We start from the raw sequence: 16,711 nt of genomic DNA, 5'->3' as shown, positions 1-16,711 counted from the left end.
AACATAGAACAAGCTCTAGGGAGGTGGTAACTGGACTGACCGCAACCTGATCCTACCAAACACACTAAAGGTAGCCGGTGAACGTGCCTAAATTCCTGGATGTCTCGACGCAGCCTGAGAAACTTGCTACCCCTATAGAGAAAGTAAGACCTCACTTGCCTCAGAGAAATGACCCCAAAGATATAGGAAGCCCCCAACAAATAATAACGGTGAGGTAAGGGGAAAATACAAAACGTAGAAATGAAAACAGATTCAGCAAATGAGGCCCACTAATACTAGATAGCAGAAGACAGACAGGGAGCTGTGCGGTCAGTAAAAAACCCTATACAAAATATCCACGCTGAGAATTCAAGAACCCCCACACCAACTAACGGTGTGAGGGGAGAAACTCAGCCCCCTAGAGCTACCAGCAAGCAAGGAAATCACATATTAGCAAGCTGGACAAGGACAAATAAATAACCAAGAAACATATTGAACACTGATGAGCAAAAAATAACCAAACAGAAACTTAGCTTCTCTTGGCGAGACTGATAACGAAGAGATTCAGGAGAGATCAAAATAGCACTGAATACATCGACAGCAGGCAACCACTGAAAGTCCAGGTGAGCTAAATAGGAAACCAGCTAACAGATAACAAGACAGCTGAACCAGCCTCAGACCTGCAGAATGACACAAAGAGCCACCAGAGGGAGCCCAAAGACAGCACTCACACAGTACCACTTGTGACCACAAGAGGGAGCCCAAAATCAGAGTTCACAACAGTACCCCCCCCTTGAGGAGGGGTCACCGAACCCTCATCAAAACCCCCAGGGCAATCAGGATGAGCCACATGGAAGGCATGAACCAAATCGGCCGCATGAACATCAGAGGCGACAACCCAGGAATTATCCTCCTGACCATAGCCCTTCCACTTAACCAAATACTGAAGCCTCCGTCTAGAAATACGAGAATACAAGATCTTCTCCACAACGTACTCCAATTCGCCCTCAACCAGCACCGGGGCAGGGGGCTCAACAGAAGGAACCACAGGCACCACATACCTCCGCAACAAAGACCTATGGAACACGTTATGAATGGCAAACGACGCTGGGAGGTCCAAACGAAATGACACCGGGTTAAGGATTTCCAAAATCTTATAAGGACCGATGAAGCGAGGCTTGAATTTAGGAGAGGAGACCTTCATAGGAACATACCGAGAAGACAGCCATACCAAATCCCCAACACGAAGTCGGGGACCCACACCGCGACGGCGGTTGGCAAAGCGCTGAGCCTTCTCCTGTGACAACTTCAAATTGTCCACCACATGGTTCCAAATCTGCTGCAACCTATCCACCACAGAATCCAGCCCAGGACAGTCAGAAGGCTCGACCTGACCCACGGAAAAACGAGGATGAAATCCAGAATTGCAGAAAAAAGGCGAAACCAAAGTAGCAGAACTAGCCCGATTATTAAGGGCAAACTCGGCCAATGGCAAAAAAGTCACCCAATCATCCTGATCAGCAGAAACAAAACATCTTAAATAAGTTTCCAAGGTCTGATTAGTTCGCTCGGTTTGGCCATTCGTCTGAGGATGGAAGGCCGACGAAAAAGACAAATCAATGCCCATCTTAGCACAAAAGATCCGCCAAAATCTGGACACAAACTGGGATCCTCTGTCAGACACAATATTTTCAGGGATGCCATGCAAGCGAACCACATTCTGAAAAAATAGAGGAACCAAATCGGAGGAGGAAGGCAACTTAGGCAAGGGCACCAAATGGACCATTTTGGAAAAACGATCACACACCACCCAGATGACAGACATCCTCTGAGAGACTGGAAGATCCGAAATAAAATCCATGGAAATGTGCGTCCAAGGCCTCTTTGGGACAGGCAAAGGCAAAAGCAAACCGCTGGCACGAGAACAGCAAGGCTTAGCCCGAGCACAAATCCCACAGGACTGCACAAAGGAACGCACATCCCGCGACAAGGAAGGCCACCAGAAGGACCTAGCCACCAAATCTCTGGTACCAAAAATCCCAGGATGGCCTGCCAACACCGAAGAATGAACCTCGGAAATAACTCTGCTGGTCCATCTATCTGGGACAAACAGTCTCTCTGGTGGGCAACGGTCAGGTCTATCCGCCTGAAATTTCTGCAGCACTCGTCGCAAATCTGGGGAAATGGCAGACAAAATCACTCCCTCTCTGAGGATACCAGCCGGCTCTGAAACTCCCGGAGAGTCAGGCACAAAACTCCTAGAAAGCGCATCAGCCTTCACGTTCTTCGAACCAGGCAGGTACGAGACCACGAAATCAAAACGGGAGAAAAACAACGACCAACGAGCCTGTCTAGGATTCAGCCGCTTGGCAGACTCGAGATAAATCAGATTTTTATGATCAGTCAAGACCACCACACGATGCTTAGTTCCCTCGAGCCAATGTCGCCACTCCTCAAATGCCCACTTCATAGCCAACAACTCCCGATTACCAACATCATAATTCCAGTCGGCAGGCGAAAACTTTCTTGAAAAGAAAGCACAAGGCTTCATCACAGAGCAATCAGAGCTTCTCTGCGACAAAACAGCCCCTGTTCCAATCTCAGAAGCATCAACCTCGACCTGAAAAGGAAGAGAGACAACAGGCTGACACAAAACTGGAGCCGAAGAAAACCGGCGCTTCAGCTCCCGAAAGGCTTCCACGGCCGCAGGAGACCAATTAGTCACATCAGAACCCTTCTTGTTCAAATCCGTCAAGGGTTTAACCATGCCAGAAAAATTAGCAATGAAGCGACGGTAAAAATTAGCAAAACCCAAGAACTTCTGAAGACTCTTAACAGATGTAGGCTGAGTCCAGTCATGAATAGCCTGGACCTTTACTGGGTCCATCTCAATAGTAGAAGGAGAAAAAATAAAACCCAAAAAGGAAACCTTCTGCACTCCGAAGAGACATTTTGAGCCCTTCACAAATAAGGCATTAGCACGCAGGACCTGAAATACCATCCTGACCTGCTTCACATGGGACTCCCAGTCTTCAGAAAAGACCAAAATGTCATCCAGATACACAATCATAAATTTATCCAGATATTCTCGGAAGATGTCATGCATGAAGGACTGGAACACAGAAGGAGCATTAGAGAGTCCAAAAGGCATCACCAAGTACTCAAAATGGCCTTCGGGAGTATTAAATGCTGTTTTCCATTCATCCCCCTGCTTAATACGCACAAGGTTATACGCACCACGAAGATCAATCTTGGTGAACCAACTGGACCCCTTAATCCGAGCAAACAGATCAGATAATAATGGCAAAGGATACTGAAATTTGACCGTGATTTTATTTAGAAGACGATAATCTATACAAGGTCTCAGAGAACCATCCTTCTTGGCCACAAAAAAGAATCCTGCACCAAGAGGGGAGGAGGACGGGCGAATATGTCCCTTCTCTAAAGACTCCTTTATATAACTCCGCATCGCGGCATGTTCTGGTACAGACAAATTAAAAAGTCGTCCCTTAGGCTGCTTTCACACTTGCGTTTTTGTCTGCAGCGTTTTTTGCACAAAAAACGCATGCGTTTTTTTTTCCTATATTTAACATTGAAAACGCATGCGTTTTTTTGCACATGCGTTTGGTCGCGTTTTCAAACGCATGCGTTTTTTGACTGCATGCGTTCATTTTCAAAAATGCTACCTGCAGTATTTTCTTGCGCGTTTTTTTGCCGCGAAAAAACGCATGCGTTTTTTCGCGGCAAAAAAATGCATTGCTGTCTATGTAAACGCATGCGTTTTTAAGCACATGCGTTTGTTTGCGCTAAAAACGCATGCGTTTTTATAGAAAAAAACCAGAACACACACTAAAAAGTCACCCACCACCATCAAGGTGATAAAGGGATCCAAACCCTAACCCTAACTCTACCCCTAACCTCACCCCTAACCGTTTAATGAACATTTTCTGACAGTCATATTGCCACGTATTTAAGTGCCACGTATCACGTATTTCAGTGCCACGTATGCCACGTGCCACGTATTTAAGTGCCACGTGCCACATATATAAGTGCCACGTGCCACATATATAAGTGCCACGTGCCACATATTAAAGTGCCACGTGCCACGTATTTAAGTGCCACGTGCCACATATATAAGTGCCACGTGCCACATATTAAAGTGCCACGTGCCACGTATTTAAGTGCCACGTATTTAAGTGCCACGTGCCACGTATTTAAGTGCCACGTGCCACGTATTTAAGTGCCACGTGCCACGTATTAAAGTGCCACGTGCCACGTATTTAAGTGCCACGTGCCACGTATTTAAGTGCCACGTGCCACGTATTTAAGTGCCACGTGCCACGTATTTCAGTGCCACGTATGCCACGTGCCACGTATTTAAGTGCCACGTGCCACATATATAAGTGCCACGTGCCACATATATAAGTGCCACGTGCCACATATATAAGTGCCACGTGCCACGTATTTAAGTGCCACGTGCCACGTATTAAAGTGCCACGTGCCACGTATTTATGTGCCACGTGCCACGTATTTAAGTGCCACGTGCCACGTATTAAAGTGCCACGTATTTAAGTACCACGTATTTCAGTTGCACGTATTTCAGTGCCACGTATTTCAGTCACGTTTAGGGTTAGGGTTAGGGGTAGGGTTAGGGTTAGGGTTTTCTTGTTTTTTCTTGTTTTTTCTTGTGTTTTCTTGTGTTTTTCTATAAAAACGCATGCGTCTAAAAAACGCATGCGTTTTACCGCGTTTACATGCGTTTTTCACACATGCGTTTTTTTTAAAAACGCATGCAGACAAAAACGCAAGTGTGAAACTAGCCTTAGGGAACTTACTACCAGGAATCAAATTTATAGCACAATCACAATCCCTGTGAGGAGGCAGGGCACTGGATCTGGGCTCATCAAATACATCCTGGTAGTCCGACAAAAACTCAGGGACCTCAGAAGGAGTGGAAGAAGCAATTGACACCAAAGGAGCATCGCCATGAATCCCCTGGCAACCCCAACTTGAAACAGACATAGCTTTCCAATCCAGAACTGGATTATGAGCCTGCAGCCATGGCAGACCCAAAACGACAACATCATGCAAATTATGCAGCACAAGAAAGCGAATCACCTCCTGATGTACAGGAGTCATGCACATGGTCACTTGAGTCCAATACTGAGGCTTATTCTCAGCTAATGGTGTAGCATCAATTCCCCTCAGTGGAATAGGGAATTCCAAAGGCTCCAGGACCAAACCACAGCGCCTGGCAAACGACAAATCCATCAGGTTCAGGGCAGCACCTGAATCCACAAAAGCCATAACCGAATAGGAAGACAAAGAACAAATTAAAGTAACAGACAAAATGAATTTAGGCTGTATAGTACCAACGGTGACAGATTTAGCAATTTTTTTTACGCGCTTAGAGCATGCTGAGATAACATGAGTTGAATCACCACAGTAAAAGCACAACCCATTTTGATGTCTATGATTTTGCTGCTCAATTCTGGTCAGAATTCGGTCACATTGCGTAGACTCAGGTCTCTGTTCAGAAAACACCGCCAGATGGTGCGCAGATTTGCGCTCCCGCAAACGCCGATCAATCTGAATGGCCAAAGCCATTGAGTCATTCAGACTTGCAGGTGTGGGGAACCCCACCATAACATTCTTAATGGCTTCAGAAAGACCTTCTCTGAAATTTGCAGCCAGGGCACACTCATTCCATTGAATAAGCACCGACCATTTCCGAAATTTTTGACAATACACCTCAGCTTCATCCAGTCCCTGAGAGAGAGCCAGAGAGCCAGCAAGGCCTTTTCTGTCTGGTTCTCAAGATTAGGTTCCTCATAAAGCAATCCAAGCGCCAGAAAAAACGCATCCACATTCAGCAATGCAGGATCTCCTGGCGCCAGGGAGAAAGCCCAATCTTGAGGGTCGCCACGTAACAGGGAGATAACAATTCTAACTTGCTGAGCGGAATCACCAGAGGAACGAGGTCTCAAAGAAAGAAATAATTTACAATTATTCTTAAAATTCAGAAACCTAGATCTATCTCCAGAAAACAACTCAGGAATAGGTACTTTTGGCTCAGACATAGGACTGTGAACAACAAAATCCTGAATGCTTTGCACCCTTGCAGCAAGATGATCCACACTAGAAGTCAGACTCTGAATATTCATGTCTGCAGCTGAACTCAAAACCACCCAGAGATTAAGGGGATGAGAGATGCTGGACAGACTGCAGCAAAGGGAGAGGAAAAAAAAAAAATTGTACTCAGGACTTCTCTTATCCCACTTCTGCGATGCATTAAACACTTTTTGGCCTGCTGTACTGTTATGATCCTTAGTGGCTGAGGATCACAAAATAGACTAGCTAAGTTACTGAACATAGAACAAGCTCTAGGGAGGTGGTAACTGGACTGACCGCCACCTGATCCTACCAAACACACTAAAGGTAGCCGGTGTACGTGCCTAAATTCCTGGACGTCTCGACGCAGCCTGAGAAACTTGCTACCCCTATAGAGAAAGTAAGACCTCACTTGCCTCAGAGAAATGACCCCAAAGATATAGGAAGCCCCCAACAAATAATAACGGTGAGGTAAGGGGAAAATACAAAACGTAGAAATGAAAACAGATTCAGCAAATGAGGCCCACTAATACTAGATAGCAGAAGACAGACAGGGAGCTGTGCGGTCAGTAAAAAACCCTATACAAAATATCCACGCTGAGAATTCAAGAACCCCCACACCAACTAATGGTGTGAGGGGAGAAACTCAGCCCCCTAGAGCTACCAGCAAGCAAGGAAATCACATATTAGCAAGCTGGACAAGGACAAATAAATAACCAAGAAACATATTGAACACTGATGAGCAAAAAATAACCAAACAGAAACTTAGCTTCTCTTGGCGAGACTGATAACGAAGGGATTCAGGAGAGATCAAAATAGCACTGAATACATCGACAGCAGGCAACCACTGAAAGTCCAGGTGAGCTAAATAGGAAACCAGCTAACAGTTAACGAGACAGCTGAACCAGCCTCAGACCTGCAGAATGACACAAAGAGCCACCAGAGGGAGCCCAAAGACAGCACTCACACAGTACCACTTGTGACCAAAAGAGGGAGCCCAAAAACAGAGTTCACAACAACAGGGGTCATGACTCTTTTTTTTGGACCTCCTGAGAATGATTTTAGAAAGGAACTATTTCATTTTTAATAGGGTATTTTATAAGCAGGTGTCAGGAACCACTATGGGGGCTAGGTGCGTGCCCCCATATGCGAACCTCTTTATGGGGTGGTGGGAGGAGTCTCAGGTGATGAAGAATCGGTACTTTAGTGAAAATGTTCTAAAATGGTACCGATTCATTGATGATATTTTTGTTTTGTGGACAGGTACAGCTGAAGCATTGGAGAATTTTGTTGAGGAGCTGAATGCAAATCAGTGTAACATTCGGCTTACATCCCATTACTCCATTAGCTCGGTTGATTTCCTTGATTTGAAAATTTCCATCCGGGACAACAGAATCAGCACTACTCTTTTCCGTAAAAACACAGCCACGAATAATGTATTACACTACTCAAGTTTCCACCCAAGCCATCTACGTAATAGCATCCTTAAGGGACAGTGCCTACGCCTTAAGAGGAATTGCAGCACCATGTCGGACTTTCAGGCCGAATCAAGGACACTCACAAACCGTTTCCAGGAACGTGGCTATCCATGGAGAATCATTTCAAAGGCATTTGAACATTCACGGCAGAGATCAAGGGAAGAGGTTTTGAAAACACAACAGAGAACTAACTTAAACCAATTAAGCCTTGTAACCAAATTTAATAACCAATGGGGCAATGTCCACAAAAATAATGGAGGAGAACTGGGGGATTTTGCTGAGTGATACAAGGCTTAAGACACTTATCCCTAATAGACCGAGGGTAGTGGCAAGAAGAGCTAGGAACCTTAAAGATTGTTTGTCAAGGAGCCATTTTAGACGACCTACGTCCAAAACTTGCTCAGGTAATAAGACTGTTGGCTCTTTTCCATGTGGGGGGTGCTCCATATGTCCACTGATGTTGGCAGACACAGGAATTTCTATTCCATCTCTGCCCTTTTGTATTAAATCCAGATCATACTTCAACTGTCGGACACGCAATGTGGTCTATGCCCTGATTTGTGGATGTAATAAAATATATGTGGGCCAAACGACCCAAGAGTTGCGCCGTAGAGTGCAACAGCATGTTTCAAACATATCTATGGCCAAAATCGACAGGGAAAAGGGAAAACAAATGACCTTGGTAGCAACCCATTTTTTGGAACAACATAATGGTAGCACCAGGACCCTTCAGGTCATGGGTTTGGAAAGAGATACCCCTAATATTAGAGGGGGAAATTGACTGAGGAATTGTTAAAGGGACTCTGTCACCTGAATTTGGAGGGAACAATTTTCAGCCATAGGGGCGGGGTTTTCGGGTGTTTGATTCACCCTTTCCTTACCCGCTGGCTGCATGCTGGCTGCAATATTGGATTGAAGTTCATTCTCTGTCCTCCATAGTACATGCCTGCACAAGGCAATCTATATTGCAGCCAGCATGCAGCCAGCGGGTAAGGAAAGGGTGAATCAAACACCCGAAAACCCCGCCCCTATGGCTGAAAATTGTTCCCTCCAAATTCAGGTGACAAAGTCCCTTTAAGGAGAGAATCCCGTTGGATTTATGAACTTGGTAGTTTAACACCAGGGGGCCTGAATGAAGAATTACTGTATACAGGTTTCTACAAAAAACTATAGTGACTTTGTCCTATGTTTAATTTGTGGACTGGCATGGGTACAGTTATGCACTATGGAGCCTGTTGGGGATATTTATTTATATCTTTTATCTTACAGATCCCCTCTATTAGGTTTTCGGACATGCCCTTTCTCTATATACTATGGACAGATGGGAGGATTGGAAACATGGATACCCTAAGAAATGGAACATAATTAAGAAAATCTCCTTTTTTTTCCCCCTCTGTCTTGTATATTCATGCTGTTATAGAGAATGTGTAATATGCTATCCCATATATTTGGTGCATCGGATGTACACTGTATGTAGTACTAATACAATACTGCACGTCCTGCTGTTATGAATCATACTATGTGGGTCCCCCCTCTTGTGCTAGGCCCAATATACCAATTAATTTTGAAGAGGATTGTACATGAACTTCTCCATTAACTGTTCTGTACAAATGGGTATACATAGCGAGTATTAGGTTTGGTTCACCGATATGTTCATAAAACTGGGTATTTGTGACACCACACACAACTAGAACAACAAGTGTATTATGTGCGTATGTTAGGTTTCCCCATACTTATGACCTATGTAAGCGTCAAGTGTGTATAGAATGGTTGCCATGATAACACTTGCGCACCGCTAGGGAACTAGGAGAAGAAGTAGTATACCTTAAAAATATGATTGCCTTTAGCTATCGCTTCTAAACATCGCATGAAGTAGTTACCATGTGCGCATGCGTTCTACAACACTGGGTGTTCTTGGTCAGTATCTCTTGTATATTAGATGGAGGAGCCCGTGTAAGAGTGCCTTTATTTCTCATATATTTTATTTTGCTGTTTCGAATGGGAATGGCTGAGTGTTGTTATGCCGGTACCTGCGCATGCGCCATGCTGGTTCCAGGGTGTTACCATGGCCACCTATTTGTATCACTGGCGACCAACCTCGCTTCCCTTTATTTGTTTTAAAATTATCATTTCAACTTTAATATATGTGGCTAGTATATTTGCCGATATCCTGTTGACATAATAACTATGCAACAGGACTCTGAAGAATTGTATTAGATTTTCGCCGATAGCGCATCCGCTTTGAGATCTTGGCTGGTATCCGGTCATCGCTAACCTGTGGCACGTGCGCATTAGTTCATACAACACGCCGGATTGATGGAGGCATGCCGCCATTGTCGCATACAACTGGTATGTTAACTGATAAATTACCAGCTTATTTAAACATTGAGAAAACACTGTTAGGGTATACTCTGACCTTGAGGAAGACGCCGTGTGCATCGATACGCGTGGGTCTGAAACACTTACTCAGCCGATCAGATTTATTCTCCCCAGCATGTCAGACTGTCAGGGGTTATCCTTTTGTCAGGCTAGGTAAGACTACAGGTATCTGTGGCGGAAGTCTTGCATAGAAAGTGTGGCAGATCTACAGCCTAGGTACCCTGTTGTGGCTTATGTATTGTTTTTTGTATGGATATTTACACCATTATGATGTTTTTTGGTAAAATCCTGTGGAATAACATCATGCCTATATCTGACAGAATGAAACTGTGATCTTAATGTATTGTGTATTACAATCGGCTTGGTAGTGTTTTTTCTGGTATTTATCTATGATAATTACTGTAGACCCGTAACCTCTTGTCACGGGAAACCTAGGTGTCTAGGTAGGCAAGAGCTAATAAACCGGGCCCCTGCGATTTCCCTCAACTCTGGGAAACCCTGACTGACCCTCTCCCAGAGTTTACACTGATGGTGTGCATGTCTGGGCCTCCATCCTCACCCTGTCTCCTGTTACAACCTCTGGCTGAAATCACCACCCACCACCCAGTGAAGAGACCACTAACCAATACCCACAGTTAGCACAGACAAGGATAACGGAAAATATCCACCACGCCGCAGTCACTCAGGAATACACAATAAGTGCACAGGGCAAAACAAATACAAATATAGGAAGGAGGAAAATATGACAAAGGGAAATATACACCACCAGATATGATACTCTTTTTCCTAGACCACCACTCCAGACCGAGATAACCAAGCACACGACAGAAGCTATAATCGGCGAAGCCCAATGTTCAGGAGAACAATTTAAAGGCAGTGGGTGTGACCCAGCTTCCAACCCGAGCACCAGCTAAATTAACCCCGGACCAGCTAGAAAAAATCTAGCCGACGCCACTGAGCGCATAGTGGACAAAAGCGGAATTACCACTGTCTGTCGAACGCCCTAGTATGAACAGCATCCGACATGACACCTCTACCCTTGTGGTGGGGGCCTTTTAATTGTTTTTAATGTTTTTGTGTGGTGTTCTCAATAAAAAATATTTTTTGTACGTTATTATTGTGTTTGGTGATCCCATTTGTTCTTATGCATACACTTTCTTCTATATGGCCATATGTATACAAGATGGGGGGCAAGCCATGCATACAAGATGGGACAGGGGGAGCCATGTATACAGGATGGGACAGGGGAGGAGGAAGACGGGGAGGAGGAGGACGAATGAGGATGGGGGAGCCATGCATACAAGATGGGGGGAACTGAGCCATGCATATAAGATGGGGGAGCTGAGCCATGTGTACAAGATGGAAGGGGGAGCCGAGCCATGCATACAAGATGGGACTGGGGAGCCTAGCCATGCATACAAGATGGGGGGAGCTGAGCCATGCATACAAGATGGGGGTCCTGAGCCATGCATACAAGATGGGGGGAGCCAAGCCATACATACAAGATGGGGGAGCTGAGCCATGCATACAAGATGGGAGGGGGGAGCCGAGCCATGTATACAAGATGGGAGGGGGGAGCCAAGCCATGCTTACAAGATTGGGGGAAGCCGAGCCATGCATACAAGGATGGGAGGTGGGGGAGCCGAGCCATGCATGCAAGATGGCGGGGCCGAGCCATGCATACAAGATGGGACAGGGGGAGCCATGTATACAAGATGGGATAGGTGGAGCCATGTATGCAAGATTGGACGGGGGGGCCATGTCTACAAGATGGGACAGGGGAGCCATGTACTGTATACAAATGGGGGGGCGAGCCATGCATACAAGATGGGACAAGGGGAGAAAAGCCATGCATACAAGATGGGATGGGGGGAGCAGAGCCATGCATACAAGATGGGGGGTCCTGAGCCATGCATACAAGATGGGGGGAGCCAAGCCATACATACAAGATGGGGGAGCTGAGCCATGCATACAAGATGGGAGGAGGGTGCCGAGCCATGTATACAAGATGGGAGGGGGGAGCCGAGCCATGCATACAAGGATGGGAGGGGGGGAGCCGAGCCATGCATACAAGGATGGGAGGGGGAACCGAGCCATGCATGCAAGATGGCAGGGCTGAGCCATGCATACAAGATGGGACAGGGGGAGCCATGTATACAAGATGGGACAGGGGGAGCCTTGTATACAAGATGGGACAAGGGGAGAAGAGCCATGCATACAAGATGGTATGGGGGGAGCAGAGCCATGCATACAAGATGGGGGGTCCTGAGCCATGCATACAAGATGGGGGGAGCCAAGCCATACATACAAGATGGGGGAGCTGAGCCATGCATACAAGATGGGAGGGGGGAGCCGAGCCATGCATACAAGGATGGGTGGGGGGGAGCCGAGCCATGCATACAAGGATGGGAGGGGGAACCGAGCCATGCATGCAAGATGGCAGGGCTGAGCCATGCATACAAGATGGGACAGGGGGAGCCATGTATACAAGATGGGACAGGGGGAGCCATGTATACAAGATGGGACAGGGGGAGCCATGTCTACAAGATGGGACAGGGGAGCCATGTATACAAGATGGTAGAAAGTAAATAACTTGGCACTCAACTTGTGTATAGTGATGATTTTAAGAATTAAATATTTATTACTTGGATCGCAGTCCAGCATAAATGTTTCGGTCAAAACAATAAGACCTTCTTCAGTAGACTGCATTACAAAAGTATAACAAAACAATGATAAGTACATAAAACAATAATAGAGTAATTTTAACTAAGGAGATCAAAATAAGAAAAATCTCACAAGACTTTGTGATATGTGTCAGGTTGGAGGGCAGGAGAGGTAGGGAAAGGGTAGAGTAGTATATTTACATACCCGACTGCTTGTCAGATGTAGAGGGTCGCAGAGTATAGGTAAGATCCTATATATTAATTGTAAATGGACCTCTAAAAAGAAAGGATTTCCTACAGTGATGAAACAGTAATAGTATGATAAAAAATGTATTATAAGGTGAGGGAGATGAATGGTGTACTGACCAGATCAGTTGGATATGAACGCATAGTTCTTCAAATTGTGGTAAGGTTGGTAGCTGAAACACAATATAAAGTCATGTGGGAGGAGCTACACACAGTAGGAGAAATTAGTCCACAAAGACAGAGCTTATAGGCAGAAATGAGGAGATTCTCACCTAGAATAGCCAGGATAGGTATGTATCCCATAGAATTAAAGAGCAGGTTAACTTTCAATGTGCTGGCTGTAATTAAACATATATAGCCATAACCATAACTGCGGGAATAAACGGCTCTATATATGGGTGGACTGAGTATCTTACCATATAGTAATGAGTTCCTCACCATAAATGTTATTGTATATATTGGCCAAAAGTTACTCTTGTAGTGGCACAAAATTCTAGAAAATAAGTATAAACAATGTTATAGTAATGTGTGGTATTACATAGATACCTAAATCCCCATAGGAGGTGTCTATCGCAAAAGGAGTGAGTGAAACGTGGCTCACCTATTGTGCAAGGTCTCCTTGAGAGTCCTGTAGGATAGGTGCCACTGTGTTACCGGCCCCTGCAATATAGCAGAGTGTTAGCAATAGATAATCTAAGTGGCAGGGAGAGAAGGCAAAACTTACCAATAAATTGTAAATGGATGACGTGCATCAATGCGGTGTCCGCCGCTGGTTGAATGCACATGTGCCAGTGTCTCTGGTTTAAATAATGACAGGGTGGGATCCTAGATACCGCCGAAACCAGAAGTGTGTTCAGTGAATGACATATCCTGTCAGGGAATGAAGGGCCGCCCTGTGGCAATGGGATCTCTCAGTGAGGACGGTCACCTGACCGCCACTTGGAGGATTATGGGAGATGTAGTCCTGTGTTGCATCGAAACCGGAAGTGCGTCATCGGGCCTGACGCCTACTTCCTGTTGATGTATAGTGGGTGTTGTAGTAATGGTGATCGACTAGAAACAGCGATCACATGATAACATAGATAGAGCGATGTGTGTGGGACATGGAAATATGTTGCACTATGAAGAGAAACATTTTAAACAACACTATAAGAAATTGTAGCCACATATAGCACAATTATAGGAAAATAAATATGCAGTCGGGTAGGGGACAGAGGATGGGAGAGTCCAAAGGTGGGGAGGGATCAGGAGGTGACTTGCATGATGATAATTCAATAGAGACGACTCTGCAAGAAGAGACAGGTATATTAGTATACAAACATCAAATGTATGACCATAAGTGACAGCATTATAAAGAGTAGATTATAGAATCATAACTAGCATCTGGATCATAGCGACATTACTATAAAGTCTATAAAAAGGCTAAGGGATCATAGTCCCTGTTTAGGCCCCTTGGGGCCAAAGTCTGCAATTCGTGAATCCAGTATGCCTCTCTTTTTTTCAGGAGATGAACCCTATTACCCCCCCGTTTGGGTACCGGAATATGTTCTAGGACCTGGAATCTGAGTTGTGATATAGTGTGGCCCTTAGAGATAAAATGGCTTGGGAGTGGCAATAATAAATTCTGGCAACGAATGGTCGATTTGTGTTTGGAAATACGGGATTTAATTGGCTGTGTTGTCTCACCGATATATAAGAGGCCGCACGGGCATTTGATAGCATACACTACGAAGGACGAGTCACAGGTGGAATAACATTTATTTTATATCTTTTTCCAGAATGAGGATGACAGATATAGTCAGGATATGTCATTCACTGAACACACTTCTGGTTTCGGCGGTATCTAGGATCCCACCCTGTCATTATTTAAACCAGAGACACTGGCACATGTGCATTCAACCAGCGGCGGACACCGCATTGATGCACGTCATCCATTTACAATTTATTGGTAAGTTTTGCCTTCTCTCCCTGCCACTTAGATTATCTATTGCTAACACTCTGCTATATTGCAGGGGCCGGTAACACAGTGGCACCTATCCTACAGGACTCTCAAGGAGACCTTGCACAATAGGTGAGCCACGTTTCACTCACTCCTTTTGCGATAGACACCTCCTATGGGGATTTAGGTATCTATGTAATACCACACATTACTATAACATTGTTTATACTTATTTTCTAGAATTTTGTGCCACTACACGAGTAACTTTTGGCCAATATATACAATAACATTTATGGTGAGGAACTCATTACTATATGGTAAGATACTCAGTCCACCCATATATAGAGCCGTTTATTCCCGCAGTTATGGTTATGGCTATATATGTTTTATTACAGCCAGCACATTGAAAGTTACCCTGCTCTTTAATTCTATGGGATACATACCTATCCTGGCTATTCTAGGTGAGAATCTCCTCAGTTCTGCCTATAAGCTCTGTCTTTGTGGACTAATTTCTCCTACTGTGTGTAGCTCCTCCCACATGACTTTATATTGTGTTTCAGTTACCAACCTTACCACAATTTGAAGAACTATGCGTTCATATCCAACTGATCTGGTCAGTACACCATTCATCTCCCTCACCTTATAATACATTTTTTATCATACTATTACTGTTTCATCACTGTAGGAAATCCTTTCTTTTTAGAGGTCCATTTACAATTAATATATAGGATCTTACCTATACTCTGCGACCCTCTACATCTGACAAGCAGTCGGGTATGTAAATATACTACTCTACCCTTTCCCTACCTCTCCTGCCCTCCAACCTGACACATATCACAAAGTCTTGTGAGATTTTTCTTATTTTGATCTCCTTAGTTAAAATTACTCTATTATTGTTTTATGTACTTATCATTGTTTTGTTATACTTTTGTAATGCAGTCTACTGAAGAAGGTCTTATTGTTTTGACCGAAACATTTATGCTGGACTGCGATCCAAGTAATAAATATTTAATTCTTAAAATCATCACTATACACAAGTTGAGTGCCAAGTTATTTACTTTCTATAATCTTACTGGCGTGGGCAACCTATCTTGAGCACCAACACAGCTGTGCCACGATATACTTCACTATGTATACAAGATGGGACAGGGGGAGCTATGTCTACAAGATGGGACAGGGGAGCCATGTACTGTATACAAGATGGGGGGGCGAGCCATGCATACAAGATGGGACAAGGGGAGAAGAGCCATGCATACAAGATGGGATGGGGGGAGCAGAGCCATGCATACAAGATGGGACGGGGGAGCAGAGCCATGCATACAAGAAGGGACCAGGAGCCGAGCCATGCATACAACAGGGGGAGCAACACAGAGCAGGACAGGATGGGGACAACCACACATACCAGGATAGGAATGAGGGGACAATACATACCCGGGTTACACTCTTTAGTCAATAAGCTTACCCAGTTTTTCGTGGCAAAATTAGGTGCCTCGGCTTATACTCGGGTCGGCTTATGCTCGAGTATATACTGTACGGTATGTAATATACACACATGTATGTGTGTGTGTGGCTATATATATATATATATATATATATATATATATATATATATATATATATATAACTTAGGGGGGGCCCAGACACAGTTCTTGCACAGAGTCCCCAAGCTGTCAGTGTCTGCCCCTGCCCAGGGATCAATTGTACTCGCATCTTACAGAAGTGAGTACAGTTGAAGCTCTGTCTGCCGGGTCAGAGTGATGTGGGCAGTGTGATCAGATCATGTAATCATGCTGCTGATGTCGCTCACTCGTGCTGCAGAGGCAAACACTGATGGTAAGTGCTCCAGTGGAGCTGAAGACATCAAAGATTAAGTGCATGGGGGGACATTTGGAGTGGGGATGGGGGGATTTATTATG

This window comes from Ranitomeya variabilis, chromosome 2, assembly GCF_051348905.1.
Source record: "Ranitomeya variabilis isolate aRanVar5 chromosome 2, aRanVar5.hap1, whole genome shotgun sequence".
Classification (NCBI taxonomy): Eukaryota; Metazoa; Chordata; class Amphibia; order Anura; family Dendrobatidae; genus Ranitomeya; species Ranitomeya variabilis.
Note: the sequence above shows the minus strand (reverse complement) of the source record.